The sequence below is a fragment of the Pleurodeles waltl genome, chromosome 12, assembly GCF_031143425.1.
Source record: "Pleurodeles waltl isolate 20211129_DDA chromosome 12, aPleWal1.hap1.20221129, whole genome shotgun sequence".
Classification (NCBI taxonomy): Eukaryota; Metazoa; Chordata; class Amphibia; order Caudata; family Salamandridae; genus Pleurodeles; species Pleurodeles waltl.
Genome location: NC_090451.1, coordinates 398,135,739 through 398,150,335, shown reverse-complemented (window position 1 = coordinate 398,150,335; position 14,597 = coordinate 398,135,739).

Genomic DNA, 14,597 nt, shown 5'->3' with positions numbered 1-14,597 from the left:
TGATGGTACCTGCACAAGAGGAGGTATTACTGTGGTGCAACGGATAGCAGGTAGCATATCAGGCTCCAATTGTGCACACAGCTCTGTGGTTGTGGCCCTGTCTAGACGATAGGTGAGTATGATGTGCCTGTCCTCCAGTGTAGCCAAGTCCACAAGGGGTCTGTACATGGGTGCTTGCCTCCTCCTCCTATTTCTCCACAGTGGTCGGTACCTAAGTGACCCAAGAGTAAGAAGAGAGTTACAACAGGACCTATGGACACACTACATCAGAGTACACAGAGCATGTATGTATGTTGGACACTAGAATTGTCTAGGTGTGCACAGTCGACATCAATGACACACTTTTAAATCAATCCATGTGTACTAGCAGTAAATAATGGCAACCGCCTGTCCTGTATGCAGGGACAGGTGGAAGTGACCTCACTCCACTGGTTTGTGCGTCATGGTGGAAGGCGATCTGCACCACTGTGCAATTCCTCATTGGCTAATATGGGCTTTATGGGGTACAGGAACCAATGACGATCAATGCTGGGTGGTGACGGTGTTCATCGCCGCGGACGTGACCGCCATTTTCTTCCTACTACTTCACTTGATTCCTGACTTTCCACTGGACTACATCTCCACTGCGTATGCTATTGTGACCTGTGTCTGGTACCTGCCATGGCACGTGCTACAGGAGGAAGGGCCCCAGCCTTCACGTCAGAGGAGTTGGAGAGGCTTGTAGATAGGGTCCTACCCCTGTATGGACAGTTGTATGGGCCTCCAGACCAACAGGTGAGTACATCATGGGTATGTTGCATGCAACATGGCTGCATGGAGATGTATGTGTGCTGGCAGTGTGTCATTTGGAGGAGCATGGCTGCAGGCAATGTGAATGAACAAGTACGGGTAATGTGTGTACCTGATATGTGGAAAATGCTGTACGTAGGCCATATGTGTGACAGGCTGGATTGTATGGTTCATGGTATCCCTCTTTCTGTGTTTCCTCTGCAGGTCAGCAGCCATCAGAAGAAGGGGTGGTGGCATGCCATCGTCAAAGACTTGTGGACCCTGGGGGTCCATAGCTGGCAGAGCACCGCAGGAAATGGTGGGAGGACCTGAGACGCCTGGCCCGGAAGACCGCTGAGGCCCAGCTGGGGACGGCCTCCCAATGAGGGAGGGTTGTCCGTCCGAGCCAAACCCCCTAATGGCCTGCATACTGGCGGTGGCCAACCCTGAGCTAAATGGGTGCTTGAGGGCAGCACAGCAGCCACAAGGGGGAGAGTACAGTGTGTGTGATATTCATCATTTGTTGCCTGGCATGGGATTTGGCTGCAGGGCTCTAGTCAGTGGATGCCCCGATATGGCAGTTTAGACATTGCTGCATGGTCTAGCTTTGGTATGTTTGGTAGTATGCTTATTTTTAATTGCAAGATAGCTGGCTTTCTATGGCGGACAGGGCTTAGTTGTTCCCAGTAGGTGTGCAGATGGCAGTGTTTGGCTCTTACCTGCTATAGTATGCAGCTAATGGTATGCTAGTGTGGTCCATACTTCCCATTCTTAGTCCCAGTGAGTGCTAGTAATGTGTATGCCATCTGTGCTGTTGGTGATGATTGACCCTGTGCTCTCTTTCTTTCTCCCACCTCTCCATTTGTCATCCTGTCCATGTGTGCATTAGCATTATCTGGCGAAGAAGCAGGGGCACTGACGCCGAGGGGACCAGTGGAACAGAGGGCGAGGGGAGCACTACGGGGGGACAGGAGCAGATACTACTGACTCTGACTCCTCCTTCGATGAGAGCTCCCTGGTGGTGGCAGACCCCTCTGGGACCAGCCCAGCTACTTCATCTTGCTCCACCCCGTACCAGCACCGCCCTCCCAGTAGCCCACACACAGTTGCCTGTGCCCGCTCACCCAGGAGGGTGGGCGTCTCCTTCACTCCCAGGCACCTGAAGCACTGCCCCAGTCAGCCCCGCTGCCCTAAGTGAGGAGGCTATTGACCTCCTGAGATCCATATCTGTAGGGCAGTCAACCATAGTGAATGCCATCCAGGGGCTGGCATCCCAGATGCAGCAATGCAATGCCTTCCTTGAGGGCCTTCAAAGTGGCTTGGCAGCTCTGCAGAGATCGTTTCAGGCTCTGGCCTCATCTCTTACCGCAGCCAGTGTACCTGTTTCTTCTGTCCCCCTCTAAATACCTGTTCCCAGTCCTTGTCTCCTCTCCTAAACCATCCCACACACACATTCTGACAAGCATGCACCCAAAACAACAGACAAAACTCACACAGACAAACACAGGCACCACACTTCAGTCCGCAAGCACAAACAAAGACAACACACAGATGCACACACATCTGCCACTGCCTGCACTATCTCCCCCTCCTCCTCCTTCCTCACAGTCACATCAGCACTCACACCTTCATGCACAGCATCAACAGTCCCAGATCCTGCCACCCACACAGCCTTGCCCACAGTCACCACAACAGCAGACCCGCAGACATGCACACCAAACACCACATGCGCAGTCACCACCATCATCACCTCATTCAGCACACCCACCTCACTTCCAGACACCACCACAACATCCATCCACATGTTCTGTTTGACCTCCCCCACTCTGTCTTTTCCCCTCCAAAGACACACAAACGCTTCCACTCAGACACCCAACAGCCATCCGCCTCACAGAAGCACACTGTCCATGCACCTGCACCCAAGTCCAGCACACCTCCTCCTCCTACAACCACTCCCTCTACCTCCACTCCCATACCTCCTCCCACAATAACCCACCCTATTGGAGCTAAGAAGCTTTTCCTTTCCCACCTTGACCTCTTCCCTCCCCCCATCCTGCCCGTAACAGAATAGTCCCAGCCCCCCATCTGAGTACCTCCAGCACCAAATCTAGCCCCATTCCTCCCCCTAGAACATCAGCTGCCACTAAGAGGCACAAGAGTGGCCCTCTGGCCCCCCCACCCCAAGCCCTCTCCTCTGCCCCCAAAACAGAAGGGTAAAGACCCGCCCCCTCCAAAACCCAAGCCCTAGGAGCCCCCTCCCAGAAGAAAGCCCCCCCACACTCCCTTCCCCCTGAGGTGCCTGACTATTTCCAACATGATGCCCCTGACCAGTGGAGTCCCGTTGTTGTCAGGAGTCAAGTTGGGCCTTGGATGTTGCCCAGTGGCTAATGGATGACTTTGGACTGGCCAATGGCCCCTTCTACATAGTTGCCTCAATTGGTGTGGGTGCAGGTCCAGCGAAATACGAAGGTTGGACCTAAGGTATGTGTCCTGGCTTTCTTTACTTCTGGATGATGCTGCTGTTGTTCTCTCTGCAGATTGTTCTGGGTGTGTGGTGTGTGTATGGTGTGTGTTGTGCGTGTGTCTGTCACTCTCCCTCCCTCCCTTGTGTGCTAAGTGGCTGTACTTACCGTTGTTGTCTTTACCGGCGTTGGTGCTCCTGGACGGTCATGACGTGGTAAAGCATCAGGAAGACTTACAGTTCTGGTTCCATGGCGGCCCCGGACTCCTCTGTGTCCCTGGAGGTGAGTGTCTCCTTTTATGTGATGTGTTTCCACCAAGCTTTTGTTGGGGTTACTACCGCCCCGGAAATCCTGGTGGTGTGCTATGTCATAATATGGTGGGGGGATCCTTGCCTTCTGCGTGCCTGGAGATTGCTACTGCCGTGTTCAGTGGTCATACCACACTGGCGGTTGGGGTGGTACATTGGCTGTCTATGGGAGGGATCGCCGCCATGGTCATAATTTGGCAGTCATTACCGCCAGCCTGATGGTGGTACTACCGCCATCACCGGCGTAGCGGTCACCTGACCGCCAATGTCATAATGACCACCATAGTCAGGCATACATTCATGCACACATTCAAAGAACAGTTGCACATCCTGAGTATCAGAATCAATTGGCAATTGATACACTTATTCACATATGTAGGCAACTACTGAGACAAGTTAGTCTCTCATTCACGGAAGTGAGCTTTAAACATGGGTCAGGCCTACTACTGCTGTCTCTGATTCTGGAGTTTTAAACATCAGCTTGACTGGGCAGTAGAAAACCTGCTTGATAAGTCTTAAACTGACCCCTTACTGCATAAATGTCACCTCTTCCCTAGCCTGCAGGTAGGCCATGAGCCATGTTGTTATGTGACTAAAAGGTGAAGACACTTCAGAAAGACTTTTAGTGTCAAATGTACCAAGGTTTTTGGATTCGCAAACGGTGTGAATGCCCGTTTGCGAATGCAAAAAGCCAGTTCAGAATGCATGAAAGACATTCTGAACGCAATTTTAAGGAATCGCTAAAATAGCGATTCCTTAAAATTGTGACCCTGTTTAGAGAGTTGCAAATTGCGACTCTCTAAATAAGAAATCGCAAATAAAGATTCCTTATTTGCGATTTCTTAGCACATGTATGAAGCCATTCCTAAATGCGATTTGGGCATTTAGGAATCGCTATTTACCACCAGGTTGAACATGGTGGTAACCATGTGCAAAATTAAAAAATGCATTTTAAATGCATTTTTAAAATGTACATGTAAAGCATGTGGTCACATTTTGGCATGTGCGCACCTTACATGTCCCCAAAAATAATTTTGGGGTGCAACAGAGGGGGCCTTAGGCATTTCTGGTTAAGAAATCGCAATTTTGGAAATGCAAAAAATTGGCCGATATGGGCCAACAGGTCCATAGGTGCGAATGGGGCAGGTATGGCAATTTACAATTCGGTAATAGCATTTGCGATTTTTAAGAAATCGATATTATCGATTCGCAAATGTGATACATGGCATTTTGCTAGTTGGAAATAGCGATTTCTTAAAAATCGCAATTTCCGAATCGCAAAAGGCCTTCATGATACATCTGGCCCTTAGTGAGTTGCATGTACACTGGCAGACTCTTATGCACAGTTGTATATGTAGAGTCCCTCTTATACTGCAACTTATGTACCTGCTTATAGGATAGAAGCACACACACATTCAGTCAGACACTGAAAGACACAGTGATACATTCATACACACATTCAAAGAGCAGCTTTGCGTCTTGCAGTATCAATTGATGATACACTCATTTGCATATATAGGCAAGTGCTATAATTAAAAGGTGAGACATCCTTGACAGTTTCCATGAGTTAGATGTGCATTGCTATAGCGCTATGCCCAGTTACAAATGCAGAGTGTCAATCATACTGCAACTCTTGTACATACTTATAAGAGGATTGAAGCACTCATACAGGAACTCAGACATTAAAAGAGGCACTTTTTCACTTTTTGGATGAAAAAAGTCACTCATACATTCATGCACACAACCAAACAGAAACTATGCATACTACAGTATCAGAACCAGATGCCAACTGATGCACTCACTCAAATTTGTGGGCAAGAACAGGAACTCAGACATTGAAAGAGGCACTTTTTCACTTTTTGGATGAAAAACGTCACTCATACATTCATGCACACAAATAAACAATAACTATGCATACTACAGTATCAGAACCATTTGCCAATTGATGCACTCACTCACATTTGTGGGCAAGTGCTGGGACAAGGTAGCCTCCCATCTACAAAAGTTCTCCTTTAAACATGGGCTGGGCCTACTACTGCTGAGACTAACTGTGCAAATGTAAATGTCAGTTTAACTTGGCATGAGAAAATCTGTTCCACAAATGTTAAACTGTACTTTTTCGATATAATTAAGAGAAATGTAATTGTTTTGTGTTTGTAGAAATCTACTAATATCTAACAGAAGCCTTAGAAAAGTCAAAGAAGACAGATAAAAAGGTTATTATCTACTTACAACTGACAAAGCGTGAAAAATGTAGACAATCTGGTGAAAGAAAAAAGAGCTGCTAGTAAGAAAACAAAGACATTTCTTAAAATTATGTGTGAAAAACTGCAAAGTAAGTGAGCATGAGTGAGCAAAATGGCCGCTTAGATGTGCCTGGCCTGAGCTCCCTGCCCGGATGGCAATATCCTTTAAAATCTTGACATCCCTGTACTATTCGCGGCAAATTGTGTAGTAGCTCCACAATGGGTATGCTCCCCGACCCCGTGCTGATACGGTGGGAACTTTTGGCTAGCTTCTAAGGCTGCACTCGGGGGAGCAGCATGGTCTGACCCCGCGCCGGGGATTACATTACTGACCTGCCCCGGCAGCGCTTAGTGTATGGCTGAGGCCACGTTCAACGGTGGCCGTGGAGACGGCGGCGGCACTGTGGTGGGGGCTACCTGCCTGCCAGGACAGACAGCGGTGTGGGGCAAAATATGCAATGTGAAGTGGAGTGGAGCCTGGCTGGAGCACCCAGTAGGCCCCCGGGTGGTGCCTGCCTTCAGCTGCGCAATGGTCCCAATACAGTGGCTGAAGACACCTGCTTCTGGTGCCCAGGAATGGAGCAACTTACATGGTGCTGACCTGCTTACCACCTTGTGGGCATCTGCCTCATCTGGGGCCATCTAAATGAGACTGAGGTGACTGCTCCGAGCTGGGGGCTGTCTGTGGTCTGGTCTCACTCTGGCTGGCAGTTGAGAGGATGGGGAGGACACTGCACTTCATGGGCCCCCTTTGCTCACTACAACCTTACACTACGTGGGATGGCTGCACCTGGGCCCTGGGGACCTTGCCTGCAGCTGTTATGGCAGGGGCCGCTCAACCAGAAGACATTCTTGAATGAATTGGCCCTCTGGGCCTTACAGCACTCCCAGGGTGAACATAATCAAAGGGGGCCCTCACCCAAATGAGCTGGAAGGCTTAGGTGGGCCACTGAAATTGCATCCACCACAAATACTAGAGAGACCCTCGACGGCACACCGAGCCCCTTGCTGCACAGAGGCATGACGAGATCCTAGACATGACGCCCAGTGGGTGCTGTATCACTCCTCTTGATGGTTGGATGAACCTTGGGGAGTTTCCTTTCCCCTGTAGCAGAGTCATTCACCTCCAATGCAATCATCCAGGTGCCCCCTGGTCTTTGATTGCTGATGACAGGTCTCGTGGGATGAGCGGGACAGTGCTGTCTGTGACTTCACGCCTCACCATGGGGAAGGTCAAGCTTGCCAGTGGTACCCAAACCAAGACAATTGTCCAATATACGGTCCCGGGGCATGGACAGCAGAACCTACCTCATGAACTCGTCCACCCCTAGGGCAGAGGAATCCTGGGCAAGGAGCGCTTAGTTACTAGACGCTATTAAGGAATCCTGAGAGGCACTTGAAACTAAAATGGACACGATGGCCATGGACATCAATCATTTGCACCTGGACCTACGAAAAGTGGTGGATAAGGACACCACCGCCACAACCAAGGTGACTACTCTCCAGGCCGCGGTGCAGTAGCTCCAAGCAACGGTGGCAGACCTAAAAAGCAGTTCAACTCACTGGGGTGACCGCTTGAAGGACGCTCCTGAGGCAACAACTCAATATTTTGGGGATTTCCTGAACACTCCCTCGTCAAACTATTTTTAGAGCATTAAATAACAAAAGAAATGCCTGCCACCGGACTATCTACATTTTTTACAATAGAACAAGCTCATAAATCCTTGGGCCCCAAGCTGAGGCCTGGAGCTCCATCTGGGGCAATCATTGCATGACTGTTTAGTCACCATGACAGAACATCCTTCTTCAATATGTACTGGCACATGGACCGCCACAATATGAGGATGCAGACTTTCAGGTCCTCATTGAATCCCCACAGGATGCCTCAGTCTGGCTGGATTCCCTGGGGTTCGGGGAGGTGAACAATTTAATGAGTGGCGAGAACCCAGGTGTAGAAACACCCAGAAACCTAATCACCATAGAAAGAGTTCCTCACAGCGGCAAAATACACCTCAGAAACTCACTACTAAATGTATCCTGGTGTTGGAAGATGGGACACTGCGTGCAGAAAGTCTTTAATTGAAAACTGCAAACCCCTTTACTCCGCTGAGGCAAATGCCGAACTCCCATGACAATGGGGTCCTGCTGTGATGAGCGGCCCTCAGGTGAGCTTGAATGTATAGGACATGAGGTAAAACAGCAAGGGAGGGGGGATGCCCTTGGAAGGCAGAGGACACATATGGACTCTAATACAGACTGTTAATCATAGTTTTGAAGATACTGCAAAAAACCTTTACAGGGTGGTACTTACTGTCTGGGTTGTAGGGGTCCGCTACCCAGGCGTCCGTGGATTGCTGAGCTCCTCTTTCGGGACTCGGGACAAGCAAAGACCGAAGGTTTCGGTCAGTTTATCACACTAAGGGCCATATTTATACTTTTTGACGCAAAACTGCGCTAACGCAGTTTTGCGTCAAAAAAATTTGCGCCGGCAAACGCCATTCTGAAGCGCCATGCGGGCGCCGTATTTAATCAATGACGTTAGCCGGCGTTAGCCACCGGCCCTGCCTAGTGTGCGTGAAACAAAAAAGACGTACACCAGGCTGCGCCGGCGTAGGGGGATATGGAGCTTGGGCGCCAAAAAATGGGGCAAGTCAGGCTGAGGCAAATTTTTCGCCTCAACCCGATATGCGCCATTTTTTCCGACTCCCAACCCCCATAGAAATGACTCCTGTCTTAGCAAAGACAGGAGTCATGCCCCCTTGCCCAATGGCCATGCCCAGGGGACTTCTGTCCCCTGGGCATGGTCATTGGGCATAGTGGCATGTAGGGGGGCACAAATCAGGCCCCCCTATGCCACAAAAAAATAAATATATATACTTACCGGAACTTACCTTAATGTCCCTGGGATGGGTCCCTCCAGCCTTGGGTGTCCTCCTGGGGTGGGCAAGGGTGACAGGGGGTGTCCCTGGGGGCATGGGAGGGCACCTCTGTCCCTTAACGCCTGCCTTTTCCAGGCGCTAAAAAACAGCGCAAAAGCGTCCGTACGTCATTTTTTTGGACCCGCCCACTCCCGGGCGTGAATTTTGCCCGGGAGTGTAAATACGGCACACATGCCTCGGAGTCAATTTTTTAGACGGGAATGCCTACCTTGCATATAATTAACGCAAAGTAGGTGTCCACGCTAAAAAATGACGCAAACTACATGGACTTTGGCGCTAGACGCGTCTAACGCCAAACTATAAATATGGAGTTAGTTTTGCGTCGGAATTGCGTAAAAAAAAACGACGCAATTCCGGCGCAAACAGAGTATAAATATGCCCCTAAGTACATTCAAAATGTATCTGTACAAACACTAGTTCTTTGGAACAGTAATTTGTGGTGGGGTTTATGGCCCTCCTGGTGGACGGTTGCATAGGAGAGGCTTAGTGGCTACTGCCCGAGGGCAGGCGGAAGTTTTACTTTTTGTTGTTGAACACTGCCTTTTTCCCTCTTCAGGCAGTCATAGCCATTATTGTTATAATTGTTGACTCTGTCAATATACAGTTATTGTCATTTTGTGTTTTGCGGAGGGTAGCTTTTGAAATGGGAAACACCGCAGTGAGGAACCTGAGCAGCCTTTATGGGTCACCCAATGTCTGACATGAACCCATGAACACAATATAAGACAATATTGTGGAATGTGAGTGGCCTAAACAACACCCTGAAGCACAACAGGGTTATAGCATACCTCAAATGCTATGGAGTAGCAATAGCATTTCTTCGGAAACCTCAAACATGGGGGGACTGCCCATGAACCTCAAGATATGTTACAATTCTGGAAGGGTGATACACTATCCTGGAGGGGGATTTAGATACCCACAACCTGTCTTATTAATTTGTATGCACCCAACATAGATGATGGGGACTTCCTGGGCTCAGTAATTAGGGCAACAGAGATTTCACCAATGTCCAAAATCATTTTGTTTGGGGATCTCAACTGTGCTTTGGATGGTAACTGAGACAGACACCCCCCAGATTGGGTGTTAAACCCCATTTTATGGTCTCAATCCTCAACCTGGATTTGCTTGATATACGGTACCACCAACATATTCTTGCCACACCCCAGCTACGGACACCCACAGTTGTCTCGATTATTTTTTCCTTCAGGCATTGTCTGCACATTGAGCCCTGCACATCCAATATTTAGCTTGTTACATCTCTGACCATTCTCCACTTTTACTAGCTTATTCCCTACATAGGCAACCACCCAAAATACAGCTGTGACAATTGAGTATAGAATCCCTATCTGACACTTCATTTAGGGACACAGTGGACACAGCAACATCTCACTATTTTGGCAAAAATTGGGGAATTGTGGGCTATAGAGCTGTGGAGTAATATGCCCTGAAGGTGGTGATCCAGGGGGTATGTCTAGCCACCTCAGCTGGAGTGTGGCACACTATTGAACAAGATCTAACAAACCAGGAGGTGGAACTGGAACATTTAGGATCGGGGCTCTCCTCTGACCCCTCCCTATTAGCAGTTTGGGATAGGCAAAAAAAATACATGTTATGGCATGTGGGACCAACTGGAAAAATACACAAAAAACAGGGCTAGATGCTGGTGGTATATTGAAGGAGACAAAGAGGGCAGATTATTGTCTAGGCTGTTCAAATCGGAGACAGAACCACAGCCCATCATTTAAATCAGTGACAACAAAGGACGCAAAGTGCAGTCACCACAAGCTATAAATGAGGTATTCACAGAGCATATGCGGAGAGTGTATGAACAACCACAATTGCCAGGAGAAATGGGGGATTTGGATGCCTACCTCCATCAACTCCTACTGCCCTCCCTGTCACGGACAGAACAAAAAATACTGGGGGCCAGTGCTAGTAAACAGGAACATATGGAGGTGATACAGTCTATGAAAACCACAAAGACACCGGGGAGGAGGTCTACCAGTAGAATTTTATAAGCCCTACGCATCTATACTACTTGACAAGCTGGTTGAGGTATATGTTCAGTCATACGCATGGCAGGAACTCCCCATATCAATGTGTGAAGCCTTAATCTCATTAATACGTTAGCAGGGCAAGGATCAGCTATACCCATTCCTATCGTACTATATCAATGCTCAATGTGGACTATAAGCTGCTTAGCCATGTTTTGACAGCCCACCTCCTTCCATATATTACCCGTCTGGTCCAGGAAGATCAGTCTGGATGTATTCCCAGAAGGAACACCTTCCTTAATATATAATGTCTCGCCCATGTGATGCAGGCTCCCCACATACCGGAGGGCTGTTATGCACTGACCCTCCTGGATCTGGAACAAGCTTTTGACTCCCCTAATTGGGAATATGTCTGAGAGTGGTAGAGAGGGTGGGAGTGTGCTCCTCCTATGTAACTTGGATCAAGTTGCTTTACATTCTTAAAACGTGACACCAGACAGGGATGCCCCTGTCTCCCCTAATTTTTGTCGTAGCCATCAAACCACTGGCATGTCGACTCTGGCAGACTCTTGGAGGCTGGGGTGTAAAAGTGCATACAACAGAACATATAGTTTCCTTATATGCAGACGATGCTCTGGTGCCGTGCCGTGATATTTCAGTACCGATATTTCAGTACCGATCCTCTTGAATTTTTTGCCGGAATACTGGGAGTTCTAGGGGCTCCAGGTGAAAATATCCAAATTGGTGCTGTCCCACTGAGGAACCTGGTTGGCCACCCACTTGAACAGTTACCCCCCTCCATCCTGCCTTGGAAGTCGGATGGAGTCCAATACCTGGGTATCCACATTGCCCACCACAAAGAGAAATTTTATGATCTCAATATGGGGTGGATTCTATAGGGCCTAAAACCCTCTACATAGTTTTGGAATGCACTTCCCCCTTCCTTAATGGGTTGGATTGCTCTCTTAGAAAAAAATAGTGGCACAACCTCAATGGTTTATACGTAATACAGGGCTCCTTTTGTGTTTTTAGGGAGCTAGATAAACTGACTGTGGACCTCTTATGCCAGGGCCGTAGATGCAGAGTGAGCCCATCAACCCTTCAATGAGAATGGGAAAAGGGAGGTTTAGAAGTTCCAGATTTTTAAATGTACTATATAGTTGCACACTTACAACATGAAGTGCACTGGTTGGATTGGGTACATATTTGGGAGCAGGCATTATTGGAATGATCTCACGAGGGACACCCACTGGGGGAACTCCTTATGCAGGACAATGAATTACCCCTCATGGCAGGAAGGAGGGTGCCTCATGCTCTCTGATCCATAGCCATGGGGAAATTCAACACCAGTCATTTCACCTAGGTGGAGGCCAATTTCTACAGTAAAAATTCCCACAACAGCTAGACAATTGTGGCCTTCATTCCCGGAGGCTTCGGCACCGTCTAATACCTTGGTCACCTTGCTGGCAATGGCTGGGGGACGCAAGCTCATAACACGTTTATATCGAGCACTACAGGCAGATAAGAAGATACAATCACTACTAATAGAAAACACATAACAAAACCTCACAGAGGGCTTCTTAACCCCCACGTGACTGGAGAACGATATATGCAGGGGTAAAGAGAGCACCCAATTTAAACAAATCTATTATCATTTTCTACACATGACCTATCTATCTCCTGAGCACCTGCACGCTATATGCCCATCCAGGGATCAGAGATGTCTGATGTGTGCCATGGGACCCGCGGACTTTATTCATATGGCATTGCACTATCCTTCCATAAATGCTTGTTGGGTAGAGGTCCTTGCCCAATTGAATAGAGCCACAGGCTGGGAAATCCCACAAAAGATCGAGAAATACATTTTAGGCCTCCTTCCTATCAAACCAAAGAAAAAACTCAGTAGGTGTTACACGTTTTTGGTCCTGGTAGTAATGAAATGCCGTATAGCCATTTACTGGCTGGGCCCCCACTGAGAAGATCTGGGTGGGTGATATCGCAGAATGGGCCGGGGCTGAGGAAGTACACATAGGACGAACCAGGAATGATGCTAAAGCACAGGATGTTATAAGGTGCCGGGCAGAGATGACTTGATCCCTGCTTGAGTACGGGGCTTCACAGGAGGAGGGGACCCAGCCACAGCAAGCAACAGATGACTGAAGATCAAGTCGATGGGGGTCGCTATCTGTTTTCTACCTACAGTTTATTACTGATGTACTGCTGCACCTGCTATGACTCAACTGTGATAACAATGTGCAATATATTTTTACTGTATTTTCTCGGAGGCTCGAGGGTGGGATCAGGGGTTGGGATAATGGGATTGGTTGAGTAACAATATACAAACGTTGATTTAGCTCCACTGGGAGTAATTGTTGACACAATGTATTACCCACCAATATGCAACATGAGTTTGTATTTTTGTTCGCAAGTATTAATAAAGACAAATGTGAAAAAAACTGCAAAGTAAGCATAATCAAGTAAAGAATAATGAAAGTTAAAAACAGTTAAGAAAGGAGGTAAACTCCATCACAACAAGAGTAAATAATGGAGTAACATACAAGATAACTTAACAAGAAGACAGAAGCAGCTTAAGGAGATTAGAAGTAGAATATTCCGCAGTAGAGTGATTCAAAATCTTAGGAAAACTATGAAATAGTATAAAAGGAGGAGAAGTAATGAAGCAAAAGGAATATGTTAAAGATGCAGTGCATAAGGCATTTGCACTCGAGAGGCAACAATTCTTTTTGATTCTAAGCAGAATGAGGACACTGGATAAAACAATATTCTGTATGAGAAAAAGAAAAGAAAGAAAAAGACTTGTAAATACATCTAACTTCTGAAAGGTTTTCAGTGGATAATGGAAACATACCTCCAGTACAGAACCTTATTTTAATGAGGAAAGCTATTTTCAAGAGAATACATTAGTCCATGTGGTTGATACAACTGGACGATGTTATGAGATGAAGGATAGTACTCCAATTCCAAAAGAGCAGATGTACCTGGAAATGTAAAGGAAGTTATTGCTGAAGAGGTACAGGGAAAGCATTGACAAGCACCTGTTTATAAATGGAACTATAGTAGTATATGCAGTACACAGCAATAATTAATGGATTTATGAAAAAGTTTCCTTTGTACATTTCCTTGTAAAAGTTTGAAGAAAAAAATAGGTGTTGCAAGGATTAGATCCATGCAAAGTAAGTAAGTTCACCAGTTTGCAAGGATATTCACTAGCATGTTTGTCAAAGAAAGTGTGCCACAGTACCTTTAATCATTTTAGAATGTTAGGTGTACACCACTCTCGATTGAGAACGTTTGTTAGGAGGCTTTGCTATGTAAAAAGACCTGCTTTTTGCTTACCAGAAATGAATTGAGCTTTATTACATGATACTGTGGTAGTTGAGAAAGTTTGTGAAGAGATTCATTTCTGTGTCTTTGGCTCTGAAGAAGAAAATAGAGAAAATGAAGGGGTAGTGATGCCAACGGTAGAGGAAGTAAACGAAGCAGGCTTTCAGCACCACACTACCTGACGTCAACCAACTTCAACCAGGCTGTCCAGAACTTCTCCACCGGATCAGCAAATGTGCCAACAAAGTCACCCCTCTGAAACCGGCAAAAGCCAACAGAACATCAAGACAAGTCAGATGGTACACCCCGGAGCTCAGAACCACCAAACATCACTGTCTCCTACTTGAGCAGCAATGGCACATCTCCAAGGACCCTTCTGATAGAGCTGCATACAAAACAGCACTGAACGACTACCAATGGCGCATCAAGGAGGCCAAAAGAACAGACATATATGACCGCATTGATGCCACTACCAACCACACAAAGGAAATCTTCAAGATCGTCGGGGAATTCTCCAACTCGACTGCCACAGAAA